The sequence below is a fragment of the Prionailurus bengalensis genome, chromosome D4, assembly GCF_016509475.1.
Source record: "Prionailurus bengalensis isolate Pbe53 chromosome D4, Fcat_Pben_1.1_paternal_pri, whole genome shotgun sequence".
NCBI classification, from domain to species: Eukaryota; Metazoa; Chordata; class Mammalia; order Carnivora; family Felidae; genus Prionailurus; species Prionailurus bengalensis.
Genome location: NC_057359.1, coordinates 91622293 through 91641198, shown reverse-complemented (window position 1 = coordinate 91641198; position 18906 = coordinate 91622293). Strand labels below are relative to the sequence as shown.

Sequence of the window (18906 nt, the reverse complement as noted above, 5' to 3'; positions counted from 1 at the left end):
CTTGGTGATGCAAGGGGTGATGATGGGGAATCTGGGAGAAGGGTCTGCGGGAGCCCCTGTGTTACCTGCAGCTTTTCTGTAAATCTAAGAGCAATCTTAAATAAAAAGTTTATTTAAACAAAGAACAGGCACATCCCTTGTCCCCCCCCCCCCCCCCCCCCCGCAGAGAGAGATGGGGTGGGGGGCTTTGGCTCATCAGCGTGGACCAGACGGAGGCGCTCCACGCGAGAGGCAGCCGCCGGCCTTCGGCCACTCTTTTTGTTGCCCTGGATGGCCCTGGGCACAGGCGGGGGCCGGGGAAGCCTGGCACCCGGGTGGCCAGCAGGGCCGCAGCTCCCTCTGCGGTGCTGTCCCGGCCCTGCAAAGCTCTGGGGGTCCCCTCCCCACTCCACCCTCTGACTCGTTTCTTGACCTGGGGTTCCGGCACCCCCAGGGCCTCTGTGGGCCCCCTGGCGTTGCGTGCAGAACTTTGGAAATATGGGCACGAGGCAGGGGAGTCTAGCGGTTCGGCCCATGGGTGTTGGCCCGTCCTGGCTCTGACCCTCTGGACGCCTGTGTCCTCTCAGCCTCGGTTTCCTTGTCTGTAAGGCGGGACAGCGGCAGCACCCAACGCAGGGCGGGTGCCTGCGGGGTCAGGGACGGGGCAGGGCTGGAGGAGGGACGTGCCATCTGGGTGGGGCGCTGTGGTCCCGCATGTGAGGTGGTTCAGAGGGAACAGACAGGTGGGACCCGGGACGGAGGCCCTGAAGGGAGTGGCAGGTGTGCAGGCCCCCCCCCCCCCCCGGCCCCAGTTTCGCCTTCCCTCCCCCACACCTGCTTTCTGCTTCGCCCCAAGGCTTTTGGGAAGACGATGTCTCAAGAGCATCACACACCATTTTCGCCCTCTGTGTTTTAGAGAAGGTCAACTTGGTGTCACAGGCCCTCCCCACCCCCCCGAAAATGCAGGGGCTCACCCGGCAGTTGTAGATAGACTAGAACTTCCAGATGGACTTTTCCTGTTCCAGGAAAGGGATGACCTGCTGTTTGGGCCAGACTTAAAACACTGACTCAGAGAACTCTACAAATCTTTCTAAAATGAGCAGCTCGGGGCGCGTGGGGGGCTCAGTCGGTTGAGTGTCCGACTTTGGCCCAGGTCATGATCTCCTGGTTCATGAGTTCAAGCCCTGCGTCGGGCTCCATGCTGACAGCTCGGAGCCTGTTTCAGATTCTGTGTCCCCCTTTCTCTCCGCCCCACCCCTGCTTGTGCTCTGTCTCTCTCCGTCTTTCAAAAATGAATAAACATAAAAAAAAATTTTTTTTTTTAAACGAGCAGCTCTCAGCAGTGCCCGGCTGGCCCAGTCGCTGAAGTGGGAGACTCCTGATCTTGGGGCTGTGAGTTCTAGCCCCTCGCTGGGTGTAGGGATCACTTAAAAAACTAAAATCTTAAGAAGAAATAAAGATAAATAAAATGAGCAGCTGTCACGATTAAAGCAGCCACAGGCCAAGTACCACCTTAGTGACTTCATTTGCTCCTGGTGTCTCCCAGTCACCGCTTGGCAAGGGCCCTGCGTGGAGCCACGCCCCGCCTCACCCCGCACTCACAACCCACGGGCCGAGAGCCATACCCAACGGATCCGTCCACACGTCGTTTGTCCCGCCCATCTGTGCTAAGCACCAGTCACGGACGGGGAGATTAATACAGCCGCGGGGCCACAGCCCTTGGGAGCGACACACGGCTTAAGACTTGTTGCCCCACGGTGGGGGCGAGTCCTGCGAGGTGTGTGAGGGATAAAAAGAGGGGGTATGATCAGGCAGGCTCCCTGAGGAGGAGACCCCTGAGAGCCTGAAGGGACATAGGAAAAGTGAGCAGCAGGAGCCAGGGAAAGCCAGGCAGAGGAGACGAGTGTTCCCAGCAGGAAGAATAAACAGCTTATGCAAAGGCCCTGTGGCAGGAAGGCGTTTGGTGAGTCTGAGGGCCAGGATGCGGGATCGGCCGGAGCGTGTGGGAGCTGCAGGCCATGCTGGAGATGTGGCGCGACCTTGGGGGGCTGTGTCCCGTCCCGCCGCTCTGTGGGAGCTGGAGGCTGCTGTGGTTTTACAGGAAGAGACAGGGAGTGGACGCAGTGGGGTGATATTCAGGAAGCAGGACCCGTAGGAGATGGTGGCCGACTGAACGTGGGGAGTAGGGTGCTGCTGGGAGTCAAGGGCATGACACCAGTTCCTGATGGGGCATTTGGGGCACGGGGGTGCCTGTGCCCGAGGCAGGGAGCCCCACGGCTCCGCCCCTCCATCTGCCACCTCTCAGGACTTCCTCGCTGTCGGGTCCATTGCCAGTTGCCCTGTTCAGTCCTCAGCTCATGTCTCAGGGCTGTGACCGGGGCCCTTCTGCTCCTCTGGCTGCACAGGCACCGCCTCCTTCATCCCCCAGGACCCCGCAGTGCACGTTCCTCATCAGCCCCATTTCACGGCTGAGGAAACTGAAGCTCAGAGGGGTTTAGCATCCAGCTGGAGGTCACACGACAAGGGGACAGTTAGGACTCAAACCCAGACCCGCGTGACGCTGAAACACACACCCTCCGCGATCACCTGTGCTGGGCCTCAACAGCCGGTGCCCAGGGGCCGCTGTTGCGAACCCTCACTTGACCCCCCGCGCACACAGCGTGGGGTGCGCAGGTGCGTGGGGATAGAGGACAACTTATTTTCTGGTGCCCTTTTAATGGCTTGAAATTCTTCTACTGCTATTATCTTTGTGGGAACCTCTCCAATTTCATTTATTATTTATACATTTTTCTAGTATTTATTTACCTTTGAGAGACAGAGAGACGGAGCCTGAGCAGGGGAGGGGCAGAGAGAGAGGGAGACACAGAATCGGAAGCGGGCTCCAGGCTCTGAGCTGTCCGCACAGTGCCCGACTCGGGGCTCGAACCCACAAACCGCGAGATGGTGACCTGAGCTGAAGTCGGACGCTTCACCGCCTGAGCCACCCAGGCTCCCCTATACCTCTCCAATTTTAAAGGCAGACTGCCCTGAAGACAGCAGTGGCCGTCATCCTGCTGAGCACAGAGACCTCAGAGTCCTGCCTCCCCCGCCCCCCACCTCCCCTCCCATCTCTCTTGGGACATCAGCAGGGGTTCATATCAGCTCTGCGAGATAGACACCCAAAGTGATAACAGTAAGCAAGGCAGAGGGAGGTGGCCGGGGCTGGGCGGCTGGGGGCTCCTCCTCTCTTGCAGGTGGAAAGGCAACGTGGGGCTGCTGCCCACATCCAAGACTACTCTTCACCCCAAAAAGAAACCCCGTGCCCACTGAGCGGTCATTCCCCACACCCCCTCCCGCCAGCCCCTGGCAAATACCCATCTGCTTTCTGTCTCTACGGGTTTGCCCACTATGGGCGTTCGACATCACTGAAATGCTACAACATGTGATCTCGTGCCTGGTCTCTTTTCACCTGGCATATCCTTTTCAGAACCCATCCACGTTGTGACAGACGTCAGCACTTGGTTCCTTCTTATGGCCGACTCCTATCCCACGTGCGGACATCCTACATTTTATTAATCATTCATCACTTGACGGACATTGGGGTTCTTCCCACTTTGGGGCTCTTACGAACGATGCTTCTATAAACTGTGTAAAATTCTTCGAACACCTGTTTGCAGTTCTCTTGGGTTCCCACCTGCGAGTGGAATTGCTGAGTCGTATGGCAATTCTGTGCTTACCTTTTCCAGGAAAACCACCAAACTGTTTTCCAAAGGGTCTGCTCCATTTCCCACTCCCACTGTACAAGGGCTCCAATTTCGCCACATCCTTTCCAGCACTGGTTATTTTCGGGGTTTTGTTTGTTTGTTTGTTTTGTTTGTGTTTGTGTTTGTTTTTTAATAGTTATCCTCCTGGGTATTCTCACTGTGGCTTTGACTTACATTCTTGATGACTAATGGTGCTAAGCGTCTTGTCATGTGCTTGTAGATCACTTCTAGATCTTTGGAGATACAAAGGTTGATGAAATCTTCTTAAGGTCTTAAGAATTAAGATCTGTTCAAGTCTTTTGCCTGTTTTTAAGTTGCGTTGCTTGTCTTTTGGCTGTTATAAGAGTTCTTCATATATTTTGGATACTAGACTCTAATCAAATACATAATTTGCAGATATTTTCTCTCATTCTTTTGGGTTGTCTCTTCACTTTCTTTAGTGCTCTTGGATGCATGAAGGTTTTTAATTTTTTTTTTAACATTTATTAATTTTTGAAAGGCAGAGAGAGACAAAGCGTGAATGGGGAAGGGAGAGAGAGAGAGAGAGAGGGAGACACAGAAACAGAAGCAGACTCCAGGCTCCGAGCTGTCAGCACAGAGCCCTACCCGGGGCTCAAGCTCACGGACCGTGAGATCATGACCTGAGCCCAAAGTTGGACGCCCAACCGACTGAGCCACCCAGGCGCCCTGGAAGTTTTTTATTTTGATGAAGTCAAATTTATCTGTTTTTTCTTTTGTTGCTCATGTTTGGGCTTAGTATCTAATAATTCATGGCCAAATCCAAGGTCTTGTAGATTTATTCCTATGTTCTCTGCTAAGAGTTTTGTGGTTTTAGTTTTTACCTTTAGGCCTTTGATCCATTTGGAGTTCATTTTTGTATACGGTGTGAGGAAGGGGTTCATTTTTATTCTCTTGCATGGGGCTATCCAGTTGTCCCGGCACCATTTGCAAAAAAGATGATTCTTTCTGTGCACTTTGGTGCCCACATTTTTTCTTCTTAGGATGGCATCTGTCATTTTTGGTTAGGGTCCACCTTAATGACCTCATTTTAACCCAAATACCTCTTGAAAGCCCCTATCTTCAACTACAGTCACATTCTGAAGTTAACGAGGGTTATGACTCACGTAAGAACTGGAATTCACCCCATAACAAGATCATCTTTTTCTCCCCAGTTCTTTTAACGTGGTGTACTGCATTCATTGATATTGATGTGTCGAACTACTCTTTCATTCCTGGAGTAAGTCTCAGTTGTTGTGTGATCCTTTTAATATGCTGCTTGCTGGTATTTTCTTGAGGATTTTTGTGCCTGTAACCACAAGGGATATTGGGCTGTAGTTTTCTTGTGGTGTCTTTGTCTGGCTGTGGTACGAGGTAATAATGGCCTCATAAATGATAGGGGAGTGATCCCCCCTCCTCTATTTTTGGGAAGAGATTGAGAAATACTGCTGTTAATTCTTTAAACGTTTGATGGAATTCACCAATGAGGCCATTTGGTCCTGGGCTTTCCTCTGTTGGAGGTTTTTGATTACCTATCCAACCTCTTTTACTTATTGTAGGTTTTTTGAGATTTTGTGTTTCTTCTCTCTTTTTTTAATTTTTAAAAATGTTTTATTATTTATTTTTTTTTGAGAGAGAGACAGAGTGTGAGTGGGGGAGGGGCAGAGAGAGGGAGACACAGAACCCGAAGCAGGCTCCAGGCTCCGAGCTGTCAGCACAGAGCCCAACGGGGGTCTCAAACTCATGAACTGTGAGACCATGACCTGAGCCGAAGTCGGATGCCTAACCGACTGAGCCCCTCAGGCGCCCCAAGATTTTGTGTTTCTTCTCAAGACAGTTTGGCCAGTGTGCACATTCCTAGGGGTTCATCCATCTCATCTAGGTTATTAAATTTGTTGGCAAACCCTAAAAAGGAAGAAAAGTAAGCCCAAGTATCTTCACATAAGAAAGTTAACCCCCCATTCTGATTCCTGCTTCTTTTTTATTTATTTTGAGAGAGAGAGAGAGAGCAGGGGAGGGGCAGAGACAGAGGGAGACACAGAAACTGAAGCAGGTTCCATCGACGCTCTGAGCTATCAGCACAAAGCCTGATGTGGGGCTCAAACTCATGAACTGTGGGATCATGACCTGAGCTGAAGTCAGATGCTTAACTGACTGAGCCACCCAGGCGCCCTCTGTTTTGTTGATTTTTTTCAAAGTAGGCTCTATACCCAGTGTGAAGCCTAATCCAGGGCTTGAACTCACGACCCTTAGATCAAGACCTGAGCTGAGATCAAGAGTTGGACACTTAACTGACTGAGCTACCCAGGTGTCCCTGTTGATTAAAAAAACAAACAAAAAAATCTTTCAATCTTTTAATTTAGTTAGTCCTCTCTCTTGCTTTTCTATTGTTTATTTTATTCATATCCTCTCTAATTTGTATTGCTTCCTTCCTTCTGCTAGCTTTGAGTTTAGTTTGCTCCTTTTTTAGTTCCTTTTGGTGGGAGTTCAGGTGATTGATCTGAGATGTTTTCTCTTTTTTAATATAGGCACATATAGCTATGAATTTCTCTCCGGGTGCTGCTTCTGCCAAACCCCGTAAGTTTTGGAATGTTTGGATTTTTTTTGTTTGTTTGCTTAGTATTTTCTTTTTTTTTTTTTAATTTTTTTTTAACGTTTATTTATTTATAGGACAGAGAGAGACAGAGCATGAACGGGGGAGGGGCAGAGAGAGAGGGAGACACAGAATCAGAAACAGGCTCCAGGCTCTGAGCCATCAGCCCAGAGCCTGACGCGGGGCTCGAACTCCCGGACCGCGAGATCGTGACCTGGCTGAAGTCGGACGCTCAACCGACTGAGCCACCCAGGCGCCCCGTGTTTGCTTAGTATTTTCTAATCTCCCTTGTGATCTTCTTTGACCCATTGGTTGTTTCAGAGTGTGTTGTCTGATTTCCACATGTTCATGAATTCTCAAATTTTCTTTCTGTTAGTGATTTCTCGCTTCCTTTGGTTGTGGTCAGAGGAGATATTTTGTATCATTTTAATATTAAAAAAAAATTTGGGGCGCCTGGGTGGCGCAGTCGGTTGAGCGTCCGACTTCAGCCAGGTCACGATCTCGCGGTCCGTGAGTTCAAGCCCCGCGTCGGGCTCTGGGCTGATGGCTCGGAGCCTGGAGCCTGTTTTCCGATTCTGTGTCTCCCTCTCTCTCTGCCCCTCCCCCGTTCATGCTCTGTCTCTCTCTGTCCCAAAAATAAATAAAAACGTTAAAAAAAAATTTAAAAAAATATATTAAAAAAATTTATTATTTATAAATTTGTAAATGTTTATTCAACTTTGAAAGAGAGAAAGAGAGAGCAGAGGAGGGACAGAGAGAGAGAGGGAGAGACAGAATCCCAAGCAGGCTCCACGCTGTCAGCACAGAGCCTGATGTGGGGCTCGAACCCACATACTGTGAGATCATGTCCTCCACGCTGTCAGCACAGAGCCTGATGCGGGGTTCGAACCCACATACTGTGAGATCATGTCCTCCACGCTGTCAGCACAGAGCCTGATGCGGGGTTCGAACCCACATACTGTGAGATCATGTCCTGAGCTGAAGTCCGATGCTCAACCAACTGAACCACTCAGGTGCCCCTCGTTTCAATCTTTTTAATAAGTTTTTGAGACTTGTTTTGTGGCTTAACATGTGGTCTGTCCCGGAGGATGTTCCCTGGGCCCTTGAGAAGCATGTGTGTTCTGCTGCTGTTGGGCAGAGCGATCTACATAAGTGTTAGGTCTGGTTGACTCTAGTATCATTCACATCCTCTGTTGCCCTGCTGATCTTGTCTACTTGTTCCATTCATTATTGGAATGGAGGTGTTGAAGCCTCCAACTATTCTCATTGAGCCGTTATTTCTCCCTTTGATTCTGTTAGCTTTTGTTTCATATTGCCCCTTGTTGGGGGCTCTGTTTGTATGGGCATACATGTTTATTATCGTTATATGTTCTTGTTATGTTCAACCCTTTATCATTATATAACGTGTTTCTTTGTCTCTTGTAACAATTTTGGGCTCAGAGTCTAGTTTGTCCGATATTAATATAGCCGCTCCAGCTCTCTTTTGGTCACTGTTTATTATTTTTTAAATGTTCTTATTTTATTTTTGAGAGAGAGAGTGAGTGAGTGAGCATGAGTGGGGGAGGGGCAGAGAGAGAGAGGGAGAAACAGAATCTGAGCTGTCAGCACAAAGCCGACACAGGAACACTTGAACTGTGAGATCATGACCTGAGCTGAAATTGGATGCTTAACTGACTGAGCTACCCAGGCGTCCCTGGTCACTGTTTAAATGGAGTATGTTTTCCTATTCTTTTACTCTTAACTTATTTGTTTCTTTGGTTCTAGTCTCTTGCAGACAGCATATGGCTGGATTATGTTTTTCCCCCTTTCATCCATCCTGTCAGTTGCTGCCTTTGAATTGGATAATTTAATCCATTTACATTTAATGTAACTACCTGTACAGAAGCACTTCTGCTGTTTTGCCATTCAGTTTTGATATGTCTTATATCCTTTTGTGCCCCAATTCTTCCACCAGTATCTTCTTTTGTATTAGATATTTGCTACTGCACCATTTTCTTCTCTTTTACTAAATATTTTTTAGTTATTTTCTTATTGGTTGCCCCGGAGATTATAATTAACATATTAATTTATAATAAACTATTTTGTATTGGTTTCACTAGTATACAAAAATGATGCTTCTGTATCAGGCCATCCCTCCCTCATGTTGTCATTGTTACAAATTATATCTCTATACATGATCCACTGAGATAGATTTATAGTTATTGTGTAGTTGTCTTTTAAATGGCATAGGTAGAAAAAGAGGTGTTACTAACCAAAAATATATTAATCTGACTTTTGTATTTACCGAAGTAGTTCCCTTTACTGTTCTTTATTTCTTCATGTGGATTCAAGCTACTCTCTCCTGTCCATTCATTCCTCAAAGGGCAGGTTTCTAGCAACAAACTCTCAGTTTTTGTTTATCTGAGAATGTCTTGATGTCTCTTTCTTTTTTACGAGATAGTTTTGCTGGATATGGAATCTTGGTTGACAGGATTTTTTTCTCTTTTAGCACTTTGCATATGTCATCATGCTGCTTTCTGGACTCCATGTGTGTGTGTGTGTGTGTTTTATTCATTCATTTTGAGAGACAGAGAGAGCATGAGCAAGGGAAAGACAGAGAGAGAAGAGAGACTATCCCAAGCAGGCTGCGCACTATCAGCACAGAGCCCAACATGGGGTTTGAACTCCCGAACCATAAGATCATGACCTGAGTTGAAACCAAGAATCGGATGCTTTACCAACTGAGCTACGCAGGCGCCCCACCTCCATGGTTCCTGATGACAGATAAGCTCTTGATCATACTGAAGCCCCCTTGTACATGATGAGTGACTTCTTTCTGCTTCCAAGATTCTCTTCGTCTTTCAACGTTTTGATTATAATGTACAGATCTCTTTGAGTTTATCCCACCTTGGTTAACTTTTTTGAGCTTCTTGGCTATGCAAACTTTTGTCTTTCATCAAATTTGGGAAATTTTTGGCTGTTATTTCATAAAATATTCTTTCTTCCCCAATGTTTCTGTAATTTTCCCATTGTACATACATTAGTATGCTTGATAGCATTCTGCCGGTCTCTTAGGCTCTGTTCATTTTTCTCTCTTTTCTCAGTTTTGATCATCTCAATCAACGTATCATTAAGTTCTTTGTTTCTTCTGCTTGCTCAAATTTGTTATGGAGCGCTTCTAGTGAATTTTCTGTTTCAGCTATTGCTCTTTTCAAACCCAGAATTTCTATTTGGTTCCCTTTCATTATTTCTGTTTTATTGCTGTTCTCTATTTGGTGAGATATTGTGCGTATGGTCCCCTTAATTCTGTGTGCCTGGTTTCCCATAGCCCTTGAGCGTATTAACAGAGTTGATTTAAAGTCTTTATCCAGGAAATCTAACCTTTGGGCTTCCCGAGGGACCGTTTCTATTAATCTCTTTCCCAGTATACTGGCTACACTTTCTTGCTTGTTTGCATGCCTCACATTTTGTTGTTGTTGTTGTTGTTGTTGTTGGCAATTGGACATTTTGAATATTATAACATGGCAGCTCTGGAAGTCAGATTCTCCTCCCTCCCTAGGGTTTGCTGCTGATGGCTGCTGTTGCTTGATTTTTCTGAACTAACTTTGTAAATCCAGTATTCTGCATTGTGTGTGTGGCCAGTGAAGTGTCTGCTTGATTAGCGCAGTGGTGAGCTAGTTATTCAATCGAAATTTCATGCAATGCTGAGATTAAACTGCCTCTTCCTTGATTGTTTTTTTCAGTTTATGTAAACCTTTGACTAGTTTCCAGAGTTCAGATAAAGTATATTCTGACAGGTTTTGCCGGTTTATTTGCTGTTTCTGCAGAGTTATGGGCCCTTGGAGTCCTCTGCTCTGCCATTTTTGCTGACTTTATCTCAGCCGATTGCCAGTCAGATCTTGTTTTCTCTGATGGCTTTTGTTCCTCTGTGATACGTTTAGGGGCGCGCTGACTGGTTTATCCTGCTTGTGCTTGAAGGATTCATTTCCTCCATCTATTTTGTTCAAGTTTCATCTATTATCTGTACAAATATTTCTTCTCCCCTTTAATTCTTAACTCTGTCTATCTGGAGTTCCTATTAGAACGATGGCATAACACCCCTTTCCTGTTTTTTAAATGAATGTTCCAATTTTCATATTTCCCACCTCTTTGTTCCTCTAATTCTCTCTTCAACAGTGTCTAAGCCACTCTGTATCCCTTCCTCTGAGGTTTAAATTTCCACGTAGCCTGTATTTTTGTTTTTGTTTTTGTTTTTTATTTTTTAGCCTGTATTTTTGATTTCTAGAACTTCTAAGATTTTTTTTTTCAAAATTTCAAAAAATTTTTTAATTACTTATTTAACGTTTTCAATCATTCTGAACATACTTATCTCGTCATCTCGGGGTTCCTCCTCAGAGGCGGGGGATAGGAGGAGGGAATACAGACAGGGCCATGATGTCACAGGACGTCAACACAGATAGCTTTCCTGCAGGTGGCAAAGCCAAGAGGGGTTGTCACCACGGCCTTGTAATGCCAGGGGCACCTCCGCTTTGAGCGAGGATTCCAGGAGACCAGAAACCGCAGCACTTCCCGGGCCAGCCCGCCTCCGTTCTGTTACCATGATTGTTTCTGCAAACAAAACGTAGGTTTTGGTTCATAGCAATACCTGTTTGCCATGGAAGAAAGCAATGATTGTCAAGGAGCACTCACAATCCTGGTTCCCTCCCACGCTTAAGCTGCCACGACCACCCGAGCCCAGCTTCCCTGGCTTCCTTCCCGGCTTGATCTTTCCCCACAGCACCGAGCACCGTCAGGCACCCTCATCCCCTGACTGAGGCTCCTCACGCTTTTCTAAGAGAACCACCAGTTAAGAACAGGAGCCTCTGGTTCCTCAAACGTGCCCCTCGCCTCCCCTACCAAAACGCAGCAGGGTCCTAGAAGGCGCCTTGCGGGTGAAACGTGAACCCTCACCCGGCTCAGGCTAGTTAGCAATTTAACCTCGCTGTGCCTCCATTTTCATCTGCAAAGTGGGCACAGTAACCCCTACCTTCATAGAATTGTCTGCGGATTCGGTGAAATTATGTATGTAAAGCTGCTGACACCGTGTGCTGGCACACAGTAGGTGCTCATTAAATGACTGTGCGGTCAGAACAGTCTGCCCTTCACCCCCAAAGCTCTCTGCAACCCAGCCTTTGTAGAGACAGATAGTCCTTTCTTTAAAAAAAAAAAAAGTTTTTTTTTTAACGTTTATTGATTGTTGAGAGACAGAGAGAGGCAGAGCGCAAGCAGGGGAGGGGCAGAGAGAGGGAGACACAGAATCCGAAGCAGGTTCCAGGCTCCGAGCTGTCCGCACGGAGCCTGACGCGGGGCTCGAGCCCAGGAACGGTGAGATCATGACCTGAGCCGAAGTCGGACGCTTAACCGACCGAGCCACCCAGGCGCCCCATGTGGGGCTCAGAAACTTTTTTTTTTTTAATGTTTATGTATTTATTTGGGGGGGGGGCCGAGGGAGAGAGGGAGACGGAATGAATCCCAAGCCGGCTCCGTGCTGTCAGTGCAGACCCCGACACGGGACTCAAACTCACGAGCTGAGACATCATGACAGGAGCTGAGATCAACCACCCAGGTGCCCCCCTCCTTTTTTTTTTTTTTTCCTTAAGTTGTTCTGAGGGCTGATGAGTCTCCTGGGAAGCTGGGGAGGACTCACAATAACTATTTATTTATTTATTTATTTATTCATTCATAAGAGCAAGCAAGTGCGCCCTCACGAGCGGGGGACAGGTAGAAAGAGAGGGAGAGAGAGAATCCCAAGCAGGATCCGGCTGTCAGTGCAGAGCCTGATGCGGGGCTCGAACCCACGGACCGTGAGATCATGACCTGAGCTGAAATCAAGAGTCGGATGCTCAACTGGAGCGCGCCATCCGGGCGCCCCACAATAACTAAACTTTTGAGAGACTTGTGTAGAAACTGTAATGCAGTAATACAAACTGCTCGATGCCTCCAGGGTCATGATGGGCAAAGACCGCGTAAAAGCGGAGGAGGCAGTTGAGGCCCTGGGCCCCGTCCTGGCCTGAATGTGGGTTTAAGGCTGGGGACAAGCTTTAAGGCCATGGCCTTAAGGCTTCCCACAGGGTTCTGTGTGGGGGTGAACGGGGCAGCGGCCTTAGCTGGAGGAGGTCTGGCTGTCCTGAGGTTTCCAGATGCAGGCTGCAGGGTGGGACAGGAGCAGGAGAAAACAAGTCATTCCTTCATGCCAGACCCCCCATAGGCCCTGGGGACAGAGCCCTGCTGTCACAGAGCTGCCACACTGGAGCGGGGACAGCCGATAAATGGGCCATGCAAGTAAGAGACGGAGGTGGAGAGGGGAGCCCCGACAAAGTTGGGGCCGCAGGCCCGGCCTTTTGCACACACCCTTTTCCCTCCCACAGCAGAGCTCAGGCCCTATTTCTGTAGTCCTTTGACAGATGAGGAAACCAGGGTTGGGGAGATTAAGTGACTCCATTCCGGGCACTCAGCAATCCCCAGAGGCCCAACCTCAGTGGTGTTGAAACTCCAAGAGCCTGGGCTGATTAGGGGACGGTCACTGGGGCCGCCGTGGGTTTCTTCCCAAGGCAGCCCTGCCTCTCAAGAGGCCCCAGGGAGGGGCCACGGCACCAGGCCTGACAGGTAGTTAGCCAGGGGCTGGGATGCCCAAATGCCAGCCTCTGTCACATTCCTCTTACAGATTCTGCTCCTAGAGACTTCCAGCCTCACGGAAGGTTACCCCACCGAGCCACCTGGGCAGCACAAGTGAGCACGAGGAAGGGAAAGGTGGGGACCTGCATCCTTCCATCAAAGCCAGGTCCCCAGGGAGAGCCCAGGTTCCTGCTATATTCCTGGCACGGGTACTCTTTGGATCAGCAGGCTACCCAAGGAGGGTCCTCAGGGTCCTGGACATTCGGTCAGCAGCCTTGACAGCCTGGCTGGTCAGGGGCAGCCTCTGTGGACTACAACCAGGCTCTGCAAGGCCAAGACCAGGTGGAGAGGATCTTTGGTTTGGCCCGAGGAGGAGTGAGGTGGGATCATCCCGATGGCGCGTGCCCAGGACGTCCTAGAGGAGGAGACCCAGACGACAGGAAAGGAACGCAGCCTTGGAGATGACTAACACAGGAGTCTGTAAACCCGGGCTTCTGGAGGGGTGCTATCAGGACCACAGGTCTAAGGTGTCAACCTGCAGATTCTCATCATCCACTCCTTGGCCTTCTTGGAAACTAGAAAGGCAAGGTTTTCCCCACGGGCGCCTTGCTCTGGAGTCTTGCCTGGGGTGTGTAAGGGGTCCTGGGCTCCCAGGGAAGGGGCAGCGTGGATGGTCTGGGAAGGTGTTGGCCTGTCCTGCGAACTGTTTCCCAGGCCGCCAGGCTCTGGCATCTCAGCTCTCCCACGTGTTAGCTCTGTGACCCAGGGCAAGTCGCTCCACCTCTCAGAGTCTCAGTTTCCTCACCTGTAGGACAGGTGGGACATTCTGGAACCACAGGATGGCTAAATGGGCTCAGGGGAGACCGCACTCACTCTAACATTAGTAAGATGCGTGCATTTCCGCGGGAGAACACCTGAGCACCCTGAAGTAAACCCAGCGACCCCACAGGCTTGGGATGGGTCCAGCCCACACAAGCAAACTTGACCTTGCAATTGGCAGGTTCAGCCAACACAGAGGAAAACCTGTCCCTAGACATTTTTATGGGGGTCTCACGTACGCAAGGTGTGTCCACCTGATATTACAGCTGGATAAAACTGTTCTCGTGTATACACCTGAGGAATGGCCACCCAAAACAAGACCCGAAACGTGTCCATGAGCTGAGCTTTTGAAAACACAGAAGAGCCAAGGGTCTCTGCTGTTACCTTTGTGGCCCACTCCTGGAATCTCAGGATGGGGACCTTTAGCTCATTCCTGCTCCTCCCGGCGCAGATGGGGAAACTGAGGCTGGCGGACCGACCAGGGCTTTGGGCAGAGCCGTGAACACCCCCTGCTCCCTGCCAGCTCCGGCGGTTCGGCGCCTTCTCGCACGCCAGCGGCATTGGGCTCACGACCCCCGCGCCAGGGGGACGCGAGCTGGGCGGCCGGCCCAGGCGGAGAAGGGTAGACGGAGGGGGCGCGGCCGAGGGCGGCTCCTCCCCGGGCGGGGCCGCCCCTGCGCGCGCGCGCGCCGAAGCCCCGCCCCCGCCCTTCGCGCGCGCCCCCGCCGGGCTAATTAGGCGCGCGGTTTGTTTACAAACACGGGGCTGGGCAGGTGCGCGCCGCCCCAACGGTGCGCGTCTGGGGTTCGAGGGCGGCCCCCCACCCCCGGGCTCCGGGGTCCCCGGGAGGGAGTGGCGGCGGGAGGGCCGCCGCCGGCCGCGCTCCTGCCTTTTCCACGCCTCCCGCGGGCACCAGGAAATTCGCCCGTGGGCCCGAGTCCCCCGACGCGGCGGGGCGGGCGGCGGGGACGCAGGGCTGGCCACGCGGGCCCGGGCTAGGGGCGGCCGCCGGGGGTCCCCGCCCCGCCCCGCCCCGCGCGCCCCCCGGGCCGGGCCCGCTCGCGGCCGGGTCGGCGGGGCGGGCAGCGGGCGGGGGCGCGCGGGGCGGGGCGCGGCGCCGGCGGGGCCGGGACATGTAGTCCGCGCGCCGCGGCCTCCCCTGGGCGGCCCCAGCGCGGGCCCGGCCGCGGACTACGACTCCCGCCAGGCGCCGCGGCGCAGCGCATGAGCCCTGCTCGGCTCCGGCGCGTCTATTATGCTGCCGGGGCCGGCGAGCCAAAGAGGAGCCGGCCGCGCGGGCCGGGAGGGACGGCCGCTGGAGCCGCCGAGGCCAAGTACGCCTTTCTCTTGCTTCCTTGCGCGCGCGGGGCGGCGGGCGGCGCGGGCGGCGGCGGGCCGGGCGGGCCGGGGAGCGCGGCCCCGTGCGCCCCGCGCGGGCCGCCGGCGCGTCCCGGGAGCCGGGCGCCCCGGCCGCCGCCGCCTTTGTGCGCGGCCACGATGCAACAAAGCGCGGCGGCCGCCCGGGGTCGCGGCGGCGGCGGCGGCGGCGCGGGCTCCCTCCCCTCCGCCCTCGCCCGCGCCCTCCCGGCCGCCCGCGCCCCGGGCTGGGGGCGTCACCGCAGCTGGGGCGCGCAGCCCGGAGTTGGCACGGCCCGCGCGCCCCGCGCCAACCCGGCCTCCCGCGCCCTCCCTCGCGGAAGGGATTTTTTTTTTCCCCCTTTCCTCTGCCCGCCATCTTTCGGAGGGGGGAACGAGGGAGGACGCGGAGGGGAAGGTGCGCGGCGGCGTCCCCGGCCCGCCGTGCGCGCCGGCGCCACTTTCCCGGCGCCCGCCCGCCCTGGCTGCGGCCCCTCGGGGCTCGCGCTGGGGGCCCGGCGCCGCCGCCGCCGCCGCCGCCGCCGCCCCCGGGGCGGGGGGCGAGACCAGGCCGGGCCCGCCTCGGAGTGGCGCGGAGCAGCTTGCTCCCAGAGTTAGGGGCCCCGCGCTGACTTTGAGCCCCTTTGAGTTGCTGGGTCGTTGTGGCCAGGCCAGGCCAGGAGGAGACCCAGTTCCCGTTTTGAAATGAGCCTGAAAAGCGCTTAATCCGGGCGAGGTCGACCTGGAGCGGGAGGAGCGGGGTGCTTCTCTCCTTTCCCACTCGGGGTGGGCACCGGCCTGACCATGGCACAAGCCCATCGGGGAGGAATGCCCGCCACGCAGACCTCGAACGTCCCCGTGGCCCTAGTGGGCTCCTCCGTGAATAAAGCTGGGGGCCCCGGGGAGCGCTCTCTCTCTCTCTCTCTCTCTCTCTCTCTCTCTCTCTTTCTTTCTCTCCCCCTCTCTCTCTCCCTCCACCGGTTGCTCATATGGGGGCAGGGCTAGCGTGGAGCCTTGTGCGGCCTCCTTTCTCTCGGGGGGCCCAGGAACGGTTTTGGAAAGCTGGAAGTGGGGACGCAGAATGGGGTCCGCTAGGTGGCCCGCTTGGGGCGGGTTCCTCCTGTGAATTCTCTGTTGAGCCCATTCCCCCAGTGTCCCGCGACCCTTCATTTTGTCTGAAAGCTTTCTGCCCAGACGTGCAGAACTGGCGTCCCTCCCCCGTCTGCCAACTTGGTTATTGACTGCAAAGTTATCGTGGTGGGTGTGGGGCGGGTATTGTGCATCCGTGGGCAAACTAACGGGCAGGAGGAAGATGAGGGGAACAATCCCTCCGGCCGCTCCTCGTGCTCCCCCGCCCCACCGAGGACGAAGAAGGGAGTTTTGTTAGCTATGCCCCTTACTCTTTTCTTTAAGATGGGGATTGTTTTCTTGGGTCTGTGGCGTGGCCCTGGGAGATCCTGAAGTCTATGCAAAGTTGCCTGGCCTGGCATTTCGGTGGCGGCAGGGGACAGGGGAGTAGCTTTGGCTGCAAAGGGGTCAAAGAAATGTCTGAATCTGTGCAGGGGGTCAGTTCTCAGGAGGTAAGGACCTCTTCTCCTGCCCAGGGGCCCTTCGCAGCAGCCCTAAAGTGGCCTCTCATTTGCAAATAAAGCTCTGTGTTTGCCCTTTTCTGTCTTGAGGCCTTGACGTGTGCTGGTGGTTACAGATAAGGAAAGATAGGGCACACAGCGGGGAGGGACAGGAGGTGACGTGGGCAGCGGAGGGGCATTTCTCTCTGACCTTTCTGGTGACCTGGGGGGGCCTGCCTCAGCCTCTGGGCATCTGGAAGCTACCTCCAAGCAGCTCCTCCGGGGCCTAGATCCTGTCCCAGCCCTGCCACGGGGACGTCCAGGGAAGAGGGATTTAAGACGCTTTCTTGGGGTGGACGTTGGGCACCGTTTTGATCTTCATTTTGTTTTTAGGAAGTAGAGTAATTGATCTCCTTCAGCAGCAGCTTGCGCGTGTGCTTTGGAAGTGCGCTTCGAATAAAGGACGGGATTTGTAAACATTGGGCTCCCGCCTTTGACTCTCAGGCGGTCCTGGGCAGAAAGTGAAAGTGGAGGGGGGGGGGGCCCTCCAGCGCACCGCCCAGCCCAGCTCCCTGCTGCAGCCGGCGGCTCCTTCCTGTGCCCGCCTCCTGCAGGCTGGCAACTTGCCAGCCGCCAGAGCCGGGTGCCCGGCAAGCGGTGAGGTGCACGGCCACTTCCTGGTTCTAGGTGGCGGAGCTTCCCTGGGGGAGCACTGTTCTCCCCCTCCCCCCGCCCCGAGCAGAGTGGTTCTGGTCCTTCTTCCCCCCTCCCCCCCCCAACTGATCTTTGAACTGTAACCAGGGGCACCCCAAAGGCAAGCCCCGGATACCTGGCCTCAGCGGGTCGGGCGCCAGTTGAGGCAAGTCTTTGTTTTGCAAGGAAGTTTTAGTGGGCCATGGCAGAAAGTGGCACCCTGCTTGTCGCACTCGTGCCTCTGGGAACTCAGGGTGCCCCAGGGACTCGTGTCTTCTTGGGAGCGCGCCTCCCCTCCCGCCTGAGGCTTTGTCCTTTTGTTTGAGCGGAAGAGACCAACAGGTGTCCCCGCAGTGCTGGGCCGCCTGGTGTGCTTGGGCCGGGCGCACCGGTCACCATCTAGGTGCCCAGGTGGTGCCCGCTGTGTCCACGAGGCCCTTTGGTGCTCACACCCCCGCTCCGGGTACCTGTGCTCCTGCCATCCGAGAATCGTGGGGGGGGGGGGCGCTTAAAGGCAGAGTGTCATGTTTGGGGATCATTCACACGGTGGTGGTTTGCATTTGAAGTCTGGCTCCTGGATGCACGTTTGCGGTGGAGATGGCGGGGACCTGCGTGTGTGTGTGTGTGTGTGTGTGGCCGGGGCTTTCGGCTCCGCTGTTCGGTGCTACCGGGGAGTGTTGATTTCTTCTGCCAGCTTTTAACTGTTCTAGGACAGAGTCTGCTCTCAACTGATCTCCTTCCTAGGCCCTTTACAACCTGCAGCGAGAGCCAGCTGAAAGATGTGTTTTGAAGGAAGCCCCCTCCTCCCCGCCGCAGGTCCCAGAAGTACTGGGCGGCCTCGTCAGAAGTGAGTGAGGTGCTTGGAAGTACTGTTCCAGCCCCTCAAGAAGGGCCACCTGGGGCGCAGTGACAGTCCGGGTGTTCCTCGCTCATTTATTTCCTCTGCGTGCGGTTGAAGTCGGGCTCGGTGGCTGGTGTGGGACCGTGATCAGGACGTGCTGGTGGCTGCGGTGGGGGCCCCGTTGGGGTCCTGGGCACCAAGTGCCCCAGGACGTGGAGGTGGGGATGCCTTCAACCGCTGGCTGCTGTCACGGTGGCCGCTGCCCGCAGACAGGAACACGTTTGCAGGTGCGTGTGGCCGGACGCTGGTAATGTGTTACTGGAAGGAAAAGGAGCCATGTGACTAAGCCAAGGGGACGCCTTTCCCGTACAGGGGCAGTGACCGGAGGGTGTCACGGGGGTGCAGCGCGTGTGTAAGGGGCAGAGAGGGGCACGGGCCTCCCGAAGGAAGGGGGTGATCCCCTCAGCTGATGGCCGGCTGCTTCCAGCACCAGCCCTGGCGTCGATGGGCACTCGCGGTTGAGAGCTCCGGCTAGGCTGGCCGTCGGCTCCCGGGTAAGGTCCGCGCCCTCTGGACTCCGTCCTCACTGCCTCCGGGCTGTTCCGGCCGGGCCGGGTGTGGGTCTGGGCTTAGAGACACAGGTGACCTGGTGACTGTCCCCTGTGATGACAGAAAGCCCCCACG

At 53.7% G+C, this 18906-nt stretch overlaps 1 protein-coding gene and 1 long non-coding RNA gene across 4 annotated transcripts in view; one reads left to right on the top strand and one right to left on the bottom strand.

Annotated features, from left to right (window-relative positions):
- BRD3 (bromodomain containing 3) overlaps nt 1-18906 on the top strand; it is a 66133-nt gene that overhangs the window by 16165 nt on the left and 31062 nt on the right. The window contains exon 1 of one of the 3 annotated variants that reach the window (XM_043566938.1): nt 14900-15098. The exons of 1 other annotated variant lie outside the window; for it this stretch is intronic. The gene's annotated coding sequence lies outside the window, so the exon portion shown is untranslated. Of the gene's footprint in view, nt 1-14899; nt 15099-18906 lie in introns of those variants that run through there. One more of the 3 variants, XM_043566941.1, reaches the window with a different exon arrangement.
- On the bottom strand, nt 10620-14757 carry LOC122475200. Its single transcript, XR_006295113.1, has 2 exons — nt 14149-14757; nt 10620-10899 (listed from the first exon to the last, which is right to left on the bottom strand). It is a non-coding gene; the product is annotated as an uncharacterized LOC122475200 (long non-coding RNA).